The 18558-nt window shown below is 45.0% G+C and overlaps 1 protein-coding gene across 28 annotated transcripts in view; it reads left to right on the top strand.

The window, feature by feature from the left end:
• The first annotated feature begins 1744 nt into the window (after positions 1 to 1744).
• CAP1 (cyclase associated actin cytoskeleton regulatory protein 1) overlaps positions 1745 to 18558 on the top strand; it is a 33013-nt gene continuing 16199 nt past the window's right edge. For 3 of the 28 annotated variants that reach the window (XM_063627832.1, XM_063627822.1, XM_063627831.1), the window contains exons 1-2: positions 2653 to 2781; positions 3042 to 3101. The gene's annotated coding sequence lies outside the window, so the exon portion shown is untranslated. Of the gene's footprint in view, positions 4129 to 18558 lie in introns of all 28 variants that reach the window. The other 25 variants (XM_063627815.1, XM_063627818.1, XM_063627821.1 and 22 more) reach the window with 20 other exon arrangements.

The following is an 18558-nucleotide window of genomic DNA, read 5'->3' as shown; positions in this document are numbered from 1 at the left end:
TTACTGTGAGCCAAGTGTTTTATTAGTTTTCTGTCCTAATTCCTACCAACCATTTAAGATGGGTATTAATATCTTCTCTGAGGTTAAATGAGGATAACTCCAAGATCACACAGTTGGCAGAGTTGGGATTCAGTTTCAGAGTGACCCTGAAGCCAGATCTTAATCATATTTCTATATTGCGGCTATTTCTTTTGCCAAATCCTAATTTTTGGGCCTGATCCCCTATCTGAGGCTGAAATCTGGGGCCATACCCTTGGAGGGGAAGAAAGATAGGGTCACACAGACTGTTGTCTGTCATTAGCCCATTTGGCAGGGGGATATAGGCTCTGCCCAAACGTAGACAGGCTCTGAGCCAGGTTGCACAGATGCAGGCAGTCCTCTGAGTCAGGCTGGGAAAGGCTCCAGAAGAACCGCCAGACTTCTGTGTCTGAAACCCTGAGAGATAAAGAGGAAACTTGGGTGGCTCCCTCAGAAACAAAGTGATTCTGCAGGTTCAGAATGTGCTGAAATCCAGGACATAAGAAAGTGGCAATAATACATGAAGAGGGGGAATGTGTGAGAATCAATCAACTCTCTGCTGGCAATTCTTGCTTGTAAATTGATTAATTGAATTCCTTCTTCTCTTTCTCTTCCTAGGCTGGATTTTGAGGACTGAGGCTCAAAACCCCCAAACCCAGATCCAATCCTTTTTACACCTTCCATTTCCCCACATGCCAAGTCTGAGAGCCACCTTGGCCCCTCTCACCTTTTAATTTAGTCAATTTTTACTAGAAATACTTATTATCAATTTTGTGCCAGACAAACAAGGACTTATTGGGAGGAAGCAACTTATAGGAGAGGAAGATATTAAAAGATAATTGCACAAATAATGAACGAGGATTGTAATACCTGCCAGGAAGGAAAAGTAGTATTGAATGAGAATGTATACATGGTGTCTTAATTCATTCCTGTTGCTATAACAAAATACCTAGACTGGGTAATTTATAAATAATACAAATTTCTTTCTTTTTCTTTCTTTTTTTTTTTTTTTTTTTGAGACAGAGTCTTGCTGTGTCACCCAGGCTGGAATGCAGTGGCATGATCTCAGCTCACTGCAACCTCCGCCTCCCGGGTTCAAACGATTCTCCTGCCTCAGCCTCCCAAATAGCTGGGACTACAGGTGCGTGCCACCATGCCCAGCTAATTTTTGTATTTTTTAGTAGAGACAGGGTTTCACCATATTGGCCGGGCTGGTCTTGATCTCTTGACCTCATTATCTGCCTGCCTCGGCCTCTCAAAATGCTGGGATTACAGGTGTGAGCCACTGCGCCCAGCCCTTCATGTGACGTATATTCTTAAACTATCTTCCAATCTCTTACTGGAGTTACAAATGCGTGTATCTAGACTTCTTAAAAGACTGGACATTCCTTAGGGCAGGGGTTGTAACTTAAGTCATGTGTGCATTCTTTATAATGAAGCATTTTACAAAGTGGTTTCATATACATTACTGCTTCTGTTTCTCATTACAGCCCCATGAATATTCCCCATCTGATGAGGAAACTTTCTTCCTTCTCCTTCCTGCTTCCTCTTCTCTCTCCTCTTCCTCTAGAATGCATGTATGGTCTATGTTCCTTCTGTCTCTAATCCAGAAAGAGATTTAGAAGAACTAAATGCAGAGTCAAAGATTATGTCCAAATAAAGTTAGAGTTTGTGTGTGTGTGAGAGAGTGTTTTTAGTTAAATGTCAATATTTAAAATATACTATGACTTTTATACCATATGTTTTCATGTTGTCATGTTCTTTTAAACATGCTGGGAGCCATATAGTTAGGAAGAGGCCCAGTAACCCATCCAAAGTAACCTGACCAAAGTCTGACCCCTAGTAGAGGGCCTATGCCAGCACTGGAACCCAGTGTCTTCAGATCCAGAGGCATTCACCGCCTCAAAACTGCCTCAGATGACTGCAGTATGGTCTATCACAGGGGCTAATTAAGCTCATGGGATTTAGAGTCAGATGTGTTTCCTTCAAAGTTTCAACAGTTACTTTCTGACCTTGGCAAGTTATTCAGCTTCCTCATTTGAAAACCAGAGGGCATAATGGTACCTACCACCGAGAGTTGCTATTAGGAGTAAATGAAAATACGCTTGAAGAACTCAGCATGGGCCTGGCAAGTAGTCAGCGTGCAGTAAATGGTAGCTGTTATTATAAGAACTTTATTTGTTGAATGATTGACTCTGGCACATAACGCCTGCATTCAACTTGAAACACGGAGCTGTCACAGTCGTTCAGCTGAAGAGGCGGGAACTGTGGCACTCGCCAATTTTTTCTAGAAATAAATCTTTGTGGGAGGATAATGACCAGTTGGAGAGTGTGAGTCTTCAGGGAACAAAGATCGGATCTCCCGGCCCAAGGAGCACGGAAGCGAAGCCTCCCCTGCGCGCGGCAGCCACCGTGCGTAACCTCCCCTGAACAGAGTAGCAACCGCCTGAACCCACCCAGCCCAGGGCGAGGCTGCCTCAGAAGCCGGATTTCAGCAGAGTGGGTGCAGGATCTGCTTTAATTCTGCTCATCTTATTCTCGGGGACCGCACCCTGCGCGCCGGGAGGAAGGGCTCCAAAACCACAGGGCGGAGGCTTCCGCGCGGCCCCAGACCTGACCATCTATGGTCACAGAACACACCGACCAAACAGGAAGTGGGGTGAGAGCGGAAGGTTCCCTACCTTCCCAGCCCGGCGACTGCCAGCCGGGCTGGGGCTGACCCACCGCGCCCTCACTGACCCCCACGCCCTGCGCCCAGTCTCCGTAAGTCCTCCCACAACAATGTCCAGACTAATTGCCTTCCCATGTCACAAACGGGGAAACCGAGGTATGCACGCCCAGAGACAGGCGGAGCTTGGCCTCGATCCCCACCGAGAGCTGACGGCCGCCCGGATTCCCGCCCTCAGAGAATCCTGGCCCCCCAGTCGTTCCAAGACCCTTTACGGACTGCAGCTTAAAGGAACCGGCCTCTGCCATTGAGACCAAACTGATAGAGGAACTGGTCACTCTTGTGTTCTTTCCAGAGAGGAGCTTAGCCAGGGACTTCTGCCCTTCCTGGGCCCGGGCCTCGGGGGCGATTCCGGGTAGGTAAAGCGGAATGAGGGCGTGGCCTCTCTTGTGAGCCAGCCCTCCTCGCGTCGCTCCCGCCTTGAGGGCGGGGCTCTTTCCCAAGTGCCCTCTGTGCGAGCCAGGCCGCTCTCTCCGGGGCGTGGCGAAGAGGGGCGGAGTCACGAGCGGGGCGGTGAGACTTCCTGCCCAGTCGCGGGCCAGCCTAGCGCTTCAGCCGGCGGCTCATTTCCGGTGGGGGCGCCGCGCCCAGTGAGGGCCCGGAAGTGGGTCGCGCGGAGATTGCTGGGCGGTGCTTGCCGGAAGCGGAGAGCGGCTGATCGCAGTCCGGAGGTGAGGCGGAACTCTGAGGTGAGGGTGTGCAGCTTGGTAGGGATTGGGGTCCCTTCCGGGGCCCATCGGCCCCTGGTGTTGTTAATGGCCCTTCTGGCCTACACGCGTGTCGTGAACCCTGCCGGGAGGGCCGGGGCTGAGGCCCTCAGGCCGACCCGGACTCCTGGGCGCGGTCTCTTGAGGTGGGGCCGGGGTAAGCAGCTGAGTCCGGTTGCCCCGGGGAGGCGCCTCTGCCCGATTTCGCAGCGCTGCTCATCAGCTTCAGCGGAGGCCTGATTCCTGAGGTGCTCTGACTGGAAGGAACCTCTGAGATCGGAGAGTCTTGCCTATCTCCTCTTGATGCTCCCATTGCACTGATAGGTAAATTGATCCCTAGAGAAGAGGCTAGTCTGAGATATGTAGCGAGTGAGGAAAAGAATCGGAATCGTGATCCTGGTTCCTTAGATAACCAGCCCCAGTTCTTCCCATGTTGCTTGGAACCTCTCTAACTTGGGATGGTCTTCTGGTCGGTGTTGCCCCGCAGGCTGCTGCAGGCTAAAGGCCACCGCTGCGTGGAACTTTTTCTTTTTCCCTCCTCCCAAATGGAGCCGTTTGAAATGCCTAGGGAGTTTTTAAAAGAAAGGCGGGCAAATCCTTGTATTTACAGGCAGATATCCTCCTTTTCCTCCTCGGCTGCTGCTCTCATTTTGAAAAGCCAGGCTGACATTGAAGGTGTGTACTTCTGGACCTGAAATCAGACGGCTCAGGTTTGGTCTGGCCTCAGTGCTAAGTGTCTGTGGCCACAGGTGCCTTAAATTTCTTTGAGCCTCCTTTTGTTCATCTTTTAAGTGGAGATCTCTGCTGACCCCACAGGATTAAATTCAGCGTAACAAATTGTTTATTCTGTGCCAGCATTTTCCCAGATGCGGGGAATGCAGCTTTATAACAAAACAATGTAGACCCTGCCCGCGTGGAGCTAGCAGTGTTTGCAGGGATGTTTAAGAAGTAATTATAAATGTTGATGAGTGTTAGGAAAGAACAGGGTGCTCTGAAAGTATGTAACAAGGGGTTCAGGAAAAGCCCTTCTGAAGAAGCAGAGTTTTTAAGATGAATTTTGAAGGATAAATAGGAATGTGTTCGAAGAGGGGAATGAGAACATTTGAGACAGGTTAGCATCAGAACTGTGTCAGTTGAAGCTCTTTGTGGGGCTCTCTCTTCAAGTGAAAATCCGGTGGCATATCAGCACATTTATCATTTACCAGACTTTTATTTAATTAATTTATTTATTTGTATTTTTAGTAGAGATGGGGTTTCGCCATGAAGGCCAGGCTGCTCTGGAACTCCTGACCTCAGGTGATCCCCCCCGCCTCAGCTTCCCAAAGTGCTGGGATTACGGGCGTGAGCCACTGTGCCTGGCCCCACCAGACGTTTATTAAGACCTTAATATGTATGAGGCACATTTTAATGAGACAGCCTTTGTGGCAAAGAATACAGTTGTTCTTCTGGAGTTTACAGTGGGAGAGGAAATAGACAAGTAAATGAGGGATGGCTTACAGTGTCATAGTGCATAGCACAGGGCTACAAGAGCATAGTGGAGAAATACCTGAGCCAGGTGTCCAGGCTTCCGGGAGGAAATGGGAGGCTAACTCTTGAAATATTTATTTAGCGACATAGGGCATCCGGAAAAGGGATTTCTAGGCAGAGACTACTACAGGTGCAAGGACCTGGAGAAGCGGACAGCTGAAAGACCATGACGAGTTCAGTGTGACTGGAATTCTAGTAATGGTTGGGGAAGTGGAGGAAGTGAGATGTGGTCAGGTCAGTCATACGTGGAGGACATTGTAAGTCATGCTAAGGAATTTGGATTTTTACCCTGAAAGCTATAGAGATGCTTTGAAGGGTTTTATGCAGGAAAATGATGTCGTCAGATTTATATTTCAGAAAGTTCATTCTGTCAAGTAGGAGGGGACCAGCCCTATGGGGAAGTAAAACAGTGTTTGGAAGCTTGCTGTAGACGTGGCCTGAACTAAGACAGTGGAAATGGGAATGGAGAGGAGGGATCAGATGTGAGCAATATTAAGAAGATAGAATCCGTAGAATTGGAGGCTGATTATGGGAATGAAGAGGTAAGAATAGCGCGATAGCCTGGCTTTCGGGCTTAGGGAACTGAATGGGTAGTACCATTCAGATAAAGAGTATGAGAGGTAAATTAGGGAAGTGACATGGGAAAAAATGCATTTCGAATGTTTTTAGTTTGAGGTGTTTGTAGCACATCCAGGCAAAGATGTCTAATAAGGTGGGTCAGCTAAAGGAAACAGCAAGAGTAAAGATACAGAGGCAGGAGAGGGCCTAAATTGTCCAGTGACATACTGGGGCCTGGAGTTTTGCAGAAGACCAGACTGCAAAAAAGGTTAGATGTCGGCCAAGTTGTGAAGGGCCTTTTGTTTGTTTGTTTGTTTTGAGACGGAGTCTTGCTCTGTTGCCCAGGCTGGTGTGCAGTGGCACAATCTCGGCTCACTGAAACCTCCACCTCCCGGGTTCAAGCAATTCTCCTGCCTTAGCCTCCCGAGAAACTGAGATTACAGGAGCGCGCCACCATGCCCGGCTAATTTTTGTATTTTTAGTGGAGACGGGGTTTTACCATGCTGGCCAGGCTGGTCTCGAACTTCTGACCTCGTGATCCGCCTGCCTCGGCCTCCCAAAGTGTTGTGATTACAGGTGTGAGCCACCGCACCCGGGGTGAAGGGCTTTTAATGCCTTGTTGAATTTGTTTGGATTTGATTTTGTGGCTGGCAGTTTGCTAATTGATTTGCCCAGGTCCAGCATAAAGAAATTTCTGGCCCGGGCACAGTGACTCACGCCTGCTGTAATCCTGGCACTTTGGGAGGCTGAGGTGGGCAAATCACTTGAGATCAGGAGTTCAAGACCATCCTAGCCAACATGGTGAAACACCATCTCTACTAAAAATACAAAAAGTAGCTGGGCATGGTTGCTCACGCCTGTAGTCCCAGCTACTTGGGAGGTTGAGGCAGGAGAATCGCTTAAACTTGGGAGGCGGAGGTTGCAGTGAGCTGAGATTGCACTGCTGCACTCCAGCCTGGGTAACAGTGAGACTCTGTCTCAAAAAAAAAAAAAAAGAAAAAAAGAAAAAAGAAAATTTCTCGCTTTTTCCAGAAATATGTCCTCAATTGGGCGGGCATAATTGATATCTCAGAGAAGTTTAAATAAAATGGTAGCAGTGAAAGTACTTTGTAGAATACAGCCTGATGTGCAAACCAAAAGTGGTGATATTCTTAAGATTCAGTGAATATATTTTTGCTTTGGAGGTTAGCTATTGAGTCTGTAAAATGTTTTGTTTCCAACCTACGGATGATCTTTTATTCTTACCCTTTTTCCTGGTTGCAGTTATTTTTTTAGCTTTTAAAAAGTGACTTTCTTGAGGCTGAGTTAGAGACTAGCCTGGTCAACATAGTGAGACCCCTGTCTCTACAGGAAAAAAAAAAGGTGACTTCCTCCTTTCAGTTTTTTGTGAAGCATTGTGAATCAAATTTTTTTTTACTTAAGCAAATGCAAAGTGTCACTGGAAGCTGAACCTCTGGTTTGAAATTTAATGCTGAGATTTGAAATCTGAGAGTTCTTGAGCGGTATCTTACCCAGTCCTAGTGATTATTCCTTTGAAATGTTGCCATCAGTTTCTTTCTTTATTTGTGCTAACCTGGCTTTCATGAGCTATACTTCAGCTTCTCTATGACAACCAGACTAATCTTTTTAAAGTTCTCTAAGAAGAAGCATTTTTCATCTTGTTACTCTTCACTGACTTCCTATTTACAAAGAATAAATTCTGAACTCTTTTTTCCATCTTACAGAATTCTCTACAGTTTAGACCCTTATCTTAATTTTTATTGGACGGTACAGGTTGACTTTCTAATTTAGAAAGTCCTGAACTAGCATTTTACTTAACCTTTTGCACCTCCCTATGCTCCTTATTAAATTAGAACAGGGTTTCTCAACGTTGGCACAATTGACGTTTTGGGCCATATAATTCTTTATTATGGAGTTGTCCTGTGCATTGTAGGATGTTAAGCAGCATCTGTCTCTTCCCAGTAGATGCCAGTAAGACTTCCTCAGTTGTGACAGCCAAAAATGTCTTCAGACATTGCCATATGTCTCCTGGAGGACAAAATTGCCCCTGGTTGAGAATTGCTGCATTAGAAAGTATCATAGCTATGATTGTACAATGTCCCCAACTAAATTCTGTGAGGGCAGGCCCCATAGCCATACTTAGCACAGTCGATGGTACATGATAAGCACTCAGTATCCTGCAATGAATGAAAATCATTTGTTTCAGTTGAAGCTTCAAGAAATTACTGTTCCTTCAAGGAACTTCTGGGTGCGCAGGTTGGAGTACAATGGTGCAATCATGGCTCATTGCAACCTCAAACTTCTGGGCTCAAGTAGTCTTCTCGCCTCAGCCTCCTGAGTAGCTGGGACTACAGTTCTTTTTCTTTCTTTTGTTTTTTGTTTTTTTGAGATGGAGTTTCGCTCTGTTGCCCAGGCTGGAGTGCAGTGGCGTGATCTTGGCTCACTGCAATGTCCACCTCCTGGGTTCAAGCAGTTCTCCTGCCTCAGCCTCCTGAGTAGCTGGGACTAGAGGCACACACCACCATACTCAGCTAATTTTTATATTTTTAGTATGGACAGGGTTTTGCCACGTTGGCCAGGCTGGTCTCGAACTCCTCGAGGGAACCACCCACCTCAGCCTCTCAAAGTGCTGGGATTACAGGCATGAGCCACCACGCACTCGGCCAAATGTTTGATTTTTTTCAGAGACAGGGTCTCACTGTGTTGTCTGGGCTGGTCTCAAACCCCTGGCCTCAGGTGATTCTCTGGCCTCAGTCTCCTGAGTCACTGGGATTACAGGCATGAGCCACCACACCTGGCAGATATGATCTTAAGAGAAATGCCATTGATTTAAGTACTAGAAGCAAGCTTCTTATTGACAGTGTAAGTCAGCAGATTTCCCTCTCTGTATTGAAAATTATGTAAATTCCTGTTTTGTTCATGTTCCTTGTATTTAGAGTGCTTGGTTTTAGTGGACAGGGACTATCATTTATTTTAAAGTTGCGTATAGGCTGGGCGTGGTGATTCACGCCTGTAATCCCAGCATTTTGGGAGGCCAAGGCGGGTGGATCACCTGAGGTCAGGAGTTTGAGACCAGCCTGGCCAACACGGTGAAACCCCGTCCCTACTAAAAATACAAAAATTTGCTGGGTGTGGTGGCATGTATCTGTAATCCCAACTACTAGGGAGGCTGAGGCAGGAGAATCACTTGAACCCGGGGAGGCGGAGGTTGCAGTGAACTAAGATCGCGCCACTGCATGATCTGCGCCAGCCTGGGTGACAGAGCAAGACTCCGTCTCAAAAAAAAAAAAAACAAAAAAACAAACACTAAAGTTGCATATAGTTTATGGAGTTATTCACATTTTAGTTGATAAAATTATACAGTCATGTGTTGCGTAATGACAGGGATACATTCTGAGAAATCTGTCATTAGGTGATTTCATCATTGTGGGAACATCATAGAGTGTACTTGCACAAATTTAGATGATACTGCACATGGTGTAACTTATTGCTCCTGGGCTACAAACCTGTAGAATATGTTACTGTATCTAATACTGTAGGCAGTTTGTAACACAGTGTATTTGTTTATTTAAACTTTTTTTTTTTTTTTGAAACGGAGTCTCACTCTGTCGCCCAGGCTGGAGTGCAGTGGCACGATCTTGGCTCACTGCAACCTCTGCCTCCTGGGTTCAAGCAATTCTTCTGCCTCAGCCTCCCGAGTAGCTTGTACTACAGGTGTGCACCACCATGCCCAGCTAATTTTTGTATTTTTAGTAGAGATGGGGTTTAACTATATTGGCCAGGCTGGTCTCAAACTCCTGACCTTGTGTTCCGCCAGCCTCGGCCTCCCAAAGTGCTGGGATTACAGGCATGAGCCACTGCGCCTGGCCACATTTTTAAAGTATAGTAAAAATAGGGTATTATAATCTTATGGGACCACTGTTGATTTTGTGGTCCATCATTGACCAAAATGTCATTATGTAATGCACGACTGTAGTTTCATAACTTTAAATTAATGCAGCTACAGCGTTCACCATGAAATTATTTCTTCTTGATGTACTATATGTTAACCTGATAAAAACAAAGTTCTAAAAATATGCCTCAGCTACAGTGCTGCTTTGTTTGCCTTGTATTACCAGACCTTTTGTGCCAAACTTTTCCATTTGGCTGGAAAATCGTTGAAATGTTTAATGGAAGGAGCAGACGTGCTTTGTTTTGTTTTGTTTTTTTCCTCCAGAGTGCATTGAAATTCCTATACTTTAGTTAATTATAGACTTACAGTCTTTCCATATTTCTACTTGTAGATGAATCATGGCTAAGGACAAACGTCATCCTTGAATCCATCTTTATATATTTAGAGTGGGAAATGCTGTTTTATTAAAGCAACTATTCAGGCTGAAATCAGCCAATGCGGTTTTCCCTTACACGCTATAAAACATGTAGAAGTAGAAAGGGACTGCTGAATGCCCTGTGGAATTAGTCTTTATAATATTCTTTGAACATACGAGAGAAGAGAACCCATGACCACACAAAGTTACCTGTTTGCTCCAGACATTGAAACAGCTGGTTTCCAAGTCTAATTTCACTTAATACACTAACTTTACTCGCTCCTGGAGTTTCAGATAGAGGACATGTGTAAGGAGGGAACAGGAGACAGGTGTTGATGTTGGGTTGGATTCCTTCCCTCCCTAGAAGAAGGCCTTTTTAAATCTAAACCTCAGGTGGCAGTGACTCAGGCACTAAATGTCATTGGTTTAATCAGTGAAACCAAATGCTTAGAGAAGAACAGTGGCTCCTGATTTGGGTTAGATTTAGATGGCATTTTTTTTTTTTTGAGATGGTGTCTTGCTCTGTCTTGGCTCACCATAACCTCCACCTCCCCGGTTCAAGCAGTTCTCCTGCCTCAGCCTCTTGAGTAGCTGGGATTACAGGCATGAGCCATTGCACCCACCCACCATCACGCCTGGCTAATTTTTTTATTTTTGTATTTTTAGTAGAGACGGGGTTTTGCCATGTTGGCCAGGCTGGTCTTGAACTCCTGACCTCAGGTGATCTGCCCTTCTCAGCCTCCCAAAGCGCTGGGATTACAGGCATGAGCCATTGCACCCGGTCTAGATGGCATCTTTACTGGGGCAAAGTGGTGCCTGTTATTTGGTTTCTGTGTTAAACAAGCCAACTTGTATCTTCTGGTAGCATGTGTAGGTTTTACTTTGTGACATGTTAAAACCTCGTGATAAGAATTTATTAGAAGTAGAACTGACTACTACATAGTTTAGTGGTAATTTAGAAGAGATACTCAAGTAGAGATTTTTATTATTATTATAAAAGTTTATATGTTGAAAGAAAGTTTGGAAAACAGGTAGAAATTGTCAAAAACCCCATCACCCAAATGTGATAAATATTGTAAATTTTGTGTTCAAGTTTTTTTCCCACACTGCATTTAGCTATTCCCCTGTAATTAGAAGTCCAAGTTAGATACAGATAGAGCAGTAGATCTAACATTGCAGCAAACATCTCCATGCTTATCACTTTTCTCACATTATGATTTACTTTCTTAGGATAAAACCTCAGGAACAGGATTACAAAATTAAGGCAAGAGAAGCATTTTGAAGCAAATCAATTGGGCTACCATAGTAGACAGGCTGATTTGTATGGGTGCTTTATTTTCAATTTTACTTAAGGATGATGACTTAGAAAAACAACTATGGGACAAAGTAGAAAACATTTCAAGCATAGCAACTTCCTACTCAAGTAGAAATTCATGCTACTATCTTAATTGCCTGGTGGGATGCAACAAGAACTGCACGCATAACCTGGTTCCATTTACTTCTGAATGACTTCTTTGAATAGGCAGAAGGAATTGGGTTAAGTTGTTAGAAGTATGAGAGTATGAAGCAGCTTTGGCAGGAATCACTAGCCATTTCTGATTTTTTTTTTTTTTTTTTTTTTGAGACAGAGTGTCTCTCTGTCATCTGGGCTGGAGTGCAGTGGCGCGATCTCAGCTCACTGCAACCTCCGCCTGCTGGATTCAAGAGATTCTTGTGCCTCAGTTCTGGCAGAAGGTGGTGTTTTTACAAGATGATTTCTTGGATTACAGGCATGCACCACCATGCCTGGCTAATTTTTGTATTTTTAGTAGAGACGAGGTTTCGCCATTTTAGCCAGGTTGGTCTCGAACTCTTGACCTCAGGTTATCCACCCGCCTCAGCCTCCCAAAGTGCTGGGATTACAGGCCTGAGCCACTGCGCCCGGCCTGGTTTTTTTGGTTTCAAACCACGATAGACATTGCTGGAGAATCAAGCTCATAGTCTGTTTTTACTCTGCACGATATCCCTCCAAAAACTTGTCTATTCTCATGACTTCATGACAGTTCTTTGCCAATGATTTGCAAACATTATCTCCAGTCTTGATTCTTTCCCAGGCTTTATTTCTAAATACTCACTAGTCATTCCCACTTAGAAGCTTTGTCTTCTTTTCAAACTCAGCATACCCAAAACTGACCTCATCTTGTTGCCCTAACTAGAACATGCCACAACCCATTTCTGCCTATAATGTCGTTATTCTCTTAAGGCCCCCATATTTGCAAATCTGGAGTCATCTTTGCCTCCCTTCTCTGAATGCTACTGTGCTCACCGTCAGTACCATACAGTTAGGACTTGTTCTCAGTTTAATGCACACTTGTTTCATGTGACCTCCTAGGGCAGAACCAAGATTCGTGGGTGGAAGTTGCAGGGAGGCAGATTTGCCTCCATATAAGGAAGAACTTTTTAATACTTTGAGCTGTTTGAATGGAATGGACTGCCTCCAGAAGTCTCGGGTTCTCCATCACTGAAGGTGTTTGAGCAGAGGCTGCCTAATTGCTAATTGAAAGGACTGTTCTGGCATAAGGTGGTGTTTTTACAAGATGATTTCTAGAATCCCTCTAATCCTGAGAGCCAGTGAGTCAGTAGAAGGCAGCTTTGTCTCTCCTGCTAGACTCCCTTAGGACAGATAAACTATTTTACCTTTCTTTTATATTCTGTACAGCACTTAATTCAGGTGCTGGTCTCTTAATTGCCTAAAGATGATTATTTACAGGTTAATTGATTCTTTTCATTTTGTTCCAATATTTGGTTAAATACCAAATATTGTGGATTTTTTTCCTTTGAAATATCTTCTGTAGGCTGGGCATGGTGGCTCATGCCTGTAATCCCAGCACTTTGGGGAGACCAAGGCGGGTGGATCACCTGAGATCAGAAGTTCGAGACCAGCCAGGCCAACATGGCGAAACCCTGTCTCTACTAAAAATACAAAAATTCTCAGGGCGTGGTGGTGCATGCCTGTAGTTCCAGCTACTCGGGAGGCTGAGGCAGGAGAATCGCTTGAACCTGGGAGGTGGAGGTTGTAGTGAGCTGAGATCATGCCATTGCACTCCAGCCTGGGCAACAGAGTGAGACTCCATCTCAAAAAATAACAATAATAATAAATAAATACAAATATCTTTTGTAGTAGCCTTATTTTACAGCTAAATGAATAATAGCTTTTAACCTAACTTTCTAGACCCTAATATCATCACTTGTCTCCACATCCCGTTCTGTTTATCAGACAGTACTTGTAAGCTCTTCGCTTTCATCATATTATTCTTTCACTCGCTTCACATTGATCACAACATCAAATTTAAATTTTCCCTGCCTTTCAGTGCCCTCCATAATCTGGCCCAGCTTGCTCATGCATCCTTGTTCCCTATAATACTCCACGTTCTATGTAGGCTAACCCACTCACATTTTCTGTGCATAGCCTGCTTGGTCTCCTTTTTTGCTTTTAACTTGCTCTGGAATGGCTTCCCTTTTTTCTCTTGCTTCTTCAAGATGCCTCACTTCCCTCCTGAAACCAAACTACCACCAGTCCTCATTGGTTTCCTCTGAACTCTCAGAGCATGTAGTAATTTATGTAATTCAGAACCATAGCAACAACATTCTGTGAAGAAAAATCTGCAAGAATAGGCTGATAATTTAACTGGATATTCCCATAATAAAACTTAAAAATATAGGCTGGCTGTCATGGTTCACATCTGTAATCCCAGCATTTTGGGAGGCTGAGGCAAGAGGACTGTTTGAGCCCAGGAGTTTGAGACTAGCCTGAGCAACATAGTGAGACTCTGTCTCTATCACACACATACACACACACAAAAAAGCCAGGCATGGTGGCATGTAGTTATAGTCCCAGTAGGCCCAGCTACTCAGGAGGCTGAAGCCAGGAGGTCAAGGCTGCAGTGAGCTGTGAACACACCATTGCCCTCCAGCCTGGTCAATAGAGCCAGACCCTGTTTGTTTGTTTTGTGTTTTTTTTTTTTTTTTTTTTTTGAGACGGAGTCTTGCTCTGTCGCCCAGGCTGGAGTGCAGTGGCGCAGTCTCGGCTCACTGCAAGCTCCGCCTCCCGGGTTCACGCCATTCTCCTGCCTCAGCCTCTCCGAGTAGCTGGGACTACAGGCGCCCGCCACCGCGCCCGGCTTATTTTTTTTTTTATACATTTAGTAGAGACAGGGTTTCACCATGGTCTCGATCTCCTGACCTCGTGATCCGCCCGCCTCGGCCTCCCAAAGTGCTGGGATTACAAGCGTGAGCCACCGCGCCCGGCCTGTTTGTTTTGTTTTTTGAGATGGAGTCTCGCTCTGTCGCCCAGGTTGGAGTGCAGTGGCGCGATCTTGGCTCACTGCAAGCTCCGCTTCCCGGGTTCATGCCATTCTCCTGCCTCAGCCTCCTGAGTAGCTGGGACTACAGGCTCCTGCCACCACGCCTGGCTAATTTTTTTTTTTTTTATTAGAGACGGGGTTTCATAGTGTTAGCTAGGATGGTCTCGATCTCCTGACCTCGTGATCTGCCTGCCTTGGCCTCCCAAAGTGCTGGGATTACAGGTGTGAGCCACCGCGCCCAGCCTGTTTTTTTTTTGTTTGTTTTGTTTTTTAAATAAAAGCCAAAAAACTTTAACAAATATAATCTACAGTGTTTATTCCATTCACATTTTATTTTGTTGTCCTAACCAATATGAATGCTTCTGGAGGGGAGGGACCATGTGTCTTCTATTTCTTCAGTAGGCGCACAATGCTAAGCACTTTGATTTTATTAGCATCTTCTGTGTGCCTAGTTTTTCTAGGTGCTGGGAGATAGAGTGAGTGCGGGAGGTAGAATGGATAAATTCCCATCCTTCTTGAGCCTATATTCCAGTACATAATATGTAGTGCTAACATTTTACATTTGAATTGCATTTTAAGGCTTCTGAAGTGATTATTCGTATCTATGAAATCACCTCCCTTGATCCTTATATCTATGTATGCTAGATGAGGATTATAATTCATTATGTGACTGTGTAAAGTTACACAGTTAGGATGTATAGCTTGGGACTGAGGCCTCAGTCTTCTAATTTTATTTGGACTTGTGTAATTTTTACCACCTCTGTTTCTGAAGCTTTTATAATGAATGCTTAAGCAGTTGGGAATCCGGACATTCATTTGTGGAGGTTTACGTATAGTTCTTGGTTATTGACAATTAGAAATGGCAAGGAGCAAGATTAGGCAGACTTACAATTCTCTGCTCTGATACTTCTGTGTTTGGGAGAAGCCTTATTTATTTATTTATTTAAATAAAAGAGACGAGATTTTGCTATGTTGCCCAGGTTGGTCTTGAACTGGCCTTAAGCCATCCTCCTGCCTCGGCCTCCCAAAGTGCTAGGATTATGGGTGTGAGCTATCATGCCTGGCCTGAGAAGCCTTATTTTAAACTTCCTTTCCAAACATGTCTCATCTATCCTGAATGTGATTGAAAAAAAGTTGGCCTCCGTGGAGAAAATTGAAAGCAGAGAAATGGAAGATGCTGGCCAGGTGCGGTGGCTCACGCCTGTAATCCCAGCACTTTGGGAGGCCGAGGCAGGCGGATCACCAGGTCAGGAGATTGAGACCATCCTGGCTAACACGGTGAAACCCTGTCTCTAATAAAAATACAAAAAATTGGCCGGGCGTAGTGGCTCACGCCTATAATCCCAGCACTTTGGGAGGCCAAGGCGGGCAGATCACGAGGTCAGGAGATCGAGACCATCCTGGCCAACATGGTGAAACCCCGTCTCTACTAAAAATACAAAAAATTAGCCGGGCGTGGTGGCGGGCGCCTGTAGTCCTAGCTGCTCAGGAGGCTGAAGCAGGAGAATGGCATGAACCCGCGAGGTGGAGCTTGCAGTGAGCCGAGATTGCACCACTGCACTGCAGCCTGGGTGACAGAGTGAGACTCCGTCTCAAAAAAAAAAAATACAAAAAATTAACTGGGCGTGGTGGCAGGTACCTATAGTCCCAGCTACTGGGGAAGCCAAGGCAGGAGAATTGCTTGAACGCGGGAGGAGGAGGTTGCAGTGATCCGAGATCGTGCCACTGTACTCCAGCCTGGGTGGCAGAGGGAGACTCCATCTCAAAAAAAAAGAAAAATAGAAGATGATAATAATGTAATTAAAGATACCATAAAGAGACCTTGAGCCCATAGTGCTGTGCAAACAAGTTGGGGCTGGATACTATGATTAACCATATAGTCACTTAATTTCTTAAAAGCCATTGTGGAGTAGCAAGAAGAGCTGCAGAGTAGGATTCAGAATATTTGTACTGTAGGCCTGGGGTCTTTACTCACTGGTTGTTTGATCTCTGGCAAGTTGTTTTTTTTTTGAGACAGAGTTTTGCTCTTGTTGCCCAGGCTGGAGTATAATGGCACAAACTCGGCTTATTGCAATCTCCACCTCCCAGGTTCCAGCAATTCTGCCTTAGCTTCCCGAGCAGCTGGGATTACAGGCATGCGCCAGTACTCCAGGCTAATTTTGTATTTTTAGTAGAGATGGGGTTTCTCCATGTTGGTTAGGCTGGTCTCGAACTCCTGACCTCAGGTGACTCACCCACCTCAGCCTCCCAAAATGCTGTGATTACAGGCGTGAGCCACCGTGCCTGGCCGTCTGGCAAGCTTTTAACTGCTGTGAATGTCAGTTCAGTTTCTTCATTCTAAAAATAGGGATCAATGTCTATATAACATACCTTGCAGAATTATTTTAAGTCTCAAAAGAATCAACAGATTAATAATGTTAAGCATTTACAACTATAAAGAATTATTATATTTAATTGATATTATATATTCTAAGAAGAGTACTTTCCTTATGGTACTTAGTTTGAAGATCTCTATATCAGTGTGATTCGTGCCTGAGAAGGCAACATTTATTTGAAAGACAAGAGGGTTTGTAAGGTCCTGCAAAAGCAGATAAGCAAAAAATTAAAACAAAACACTTCTCCATGGATTTGATAGAGAAGATAGCCACACTGTGTTGAGGGGAGAGTGAGTAAGAGCCTTTGTTTATTTATTTTCTTACTCAAACACCTTTATTAGCCCACTGTTCTTTTTTTTTGAAACATAATCTCGCTGTGTTGTCCAAGCTGGAGTGCAGTGTCCAAGCTGGAGTGCAACCTCCACCTCTCAGGTTCAAGCAATTCTCATGCCTCAGCCTCCCAAGTAGCTGGGACTACAGGTGCGTACCACCACGCCTGGCTAAGTAGAGACGAGGTTTCACCATGCTTCCTAGCTGGTCTCGAACTCCTGAGCTCAGGCAATCCACCCATCTCGGCCTCCCAAAGTGCTAGGATTACAGGCGTGAGCCAACGTACAGTGTTTTTAATGCCTCCTATGTTTATAGTACTGGAATTACAGTAGCAAGAAATGGTCCTTGCCTTGGGGGGGCTAGTTGCCTGTTGACTGTTAGAGGAGATCAGATGCATTCAGGGGATTGTGACCATAAACTCTTAGACTCTGAAGACTGTTAAATAAATTATTTTATTTTATTTTATTATTACTAATGTTTTGAGACAGAATCTTGCTCTGTCACCCAGGCTGGAGTGCAGTGGTACTATCTCGGCTCACTGCAACCTCCACTTCCCAGGTTCAAGCCATTCTTGTGCTTCAGCCTCTGTAGTAGCTGAGATCATAGCACACGCCACCATGCCCAGGTAATTTTTGTATGTTTAGTAGAGACGGGATTTAGTAGAGACGGGGTTTTGCCATGTTGGCCAGGCTGATCTCGAACTCCTGGCCTCAAGTGATTGCCTGTGTTGCCCTCCCAAAGTGCTGGGATTACAGTCGTGAGCCACCATGCCCGGCCAAATAAATGATTTTAAACCAGTGTGTGCGGTGCTGTGACAGAGATAAGTGCACAGTGTCATGGTAGCACATACTAGAAATACTTCCCCAGGGGGTGATAACTTAGCTGAGACTTAAAGGACAATAGGAGTTCTAGAGGGGCAGATGGGAAAGGGAAAACATCTAAGCAGAGTGGATAGCATTATAAAGGCTCAGAAGTGAGAGAAAGCATGGCTCTTTCTGCAAAATGCAAGTAGTCCCGGGTTGCTGTAGTGTGCCGAGGAAAGGTGTAGCAAGAGATAAAACAGGAGTGGTAGAAGATTAAGCAGGACTAGATTAGAGAAACCCTTGTCTGGACTTTACCCTGAACGCTCTGGGGTATGTGTCAAATGCAACTCTAATATCGTATCTCAAATGAAAATATAATTATAAATATTTCTTTAATACCATTCAGGACTCTGGGAAGTGTTGAGATAGATCACTCTGACTATAATAAGGAGAATGGATGAACAAAGTTTATTACTGTAACTAGTCATTGCATCCTCGACCTCCTGGGCTCAGGTAATCCTCCCGCCTCAGCCTCCTGGCTAGCTGGGACTACAGGTGTGTACCATCATGCCCGGCTAATTTTTTTATTTTTTGTAGAGGTGGAATTTTGCCATGTTGTCCAGGCTGGTCGTGAACTCCTGAGCTCAAACACTTCCTTCCATCTTGGCATTCCAGAGTGCTGGGATTGTAGTTGTGAGCCACAGTACTTGGCCTGAATCTAAAATTTAATCCTAGATGAATGGCCTCAGCTAGATGGATGTGCTGCTCTGGTAGTCTTTAGTCTATAGGTGGTTATGGTGGTACCACCTGGCAAATAGGCTGGGTGTTACTACAACAAGGGTAGTCAGAGGCTTAGGAGTGT

The sequence above is a fragment of the Symphalangus syndactylus genome, chromosome 12 (genome assembly GCF_028878055.3).
Source record: "Symphalangus syndactylus isolate Jambi chromosome 12, NHGRI_mSymSyn1-v2.1_pri, whole genome shotgun sequence".
NCBI classification, from domain to species: domain Eukaryota; kingdom Metazoa; phylum Chordata; class Mammalia; order Primates; family Hylobatidae; genus Symphalangus; species Symphalangus syndactylus.
The sequence above is the reverse complement of the archived record's forward strand: the minus strand, read 5'-3'. Positions and strand labels throughout refer to the sequence as shown.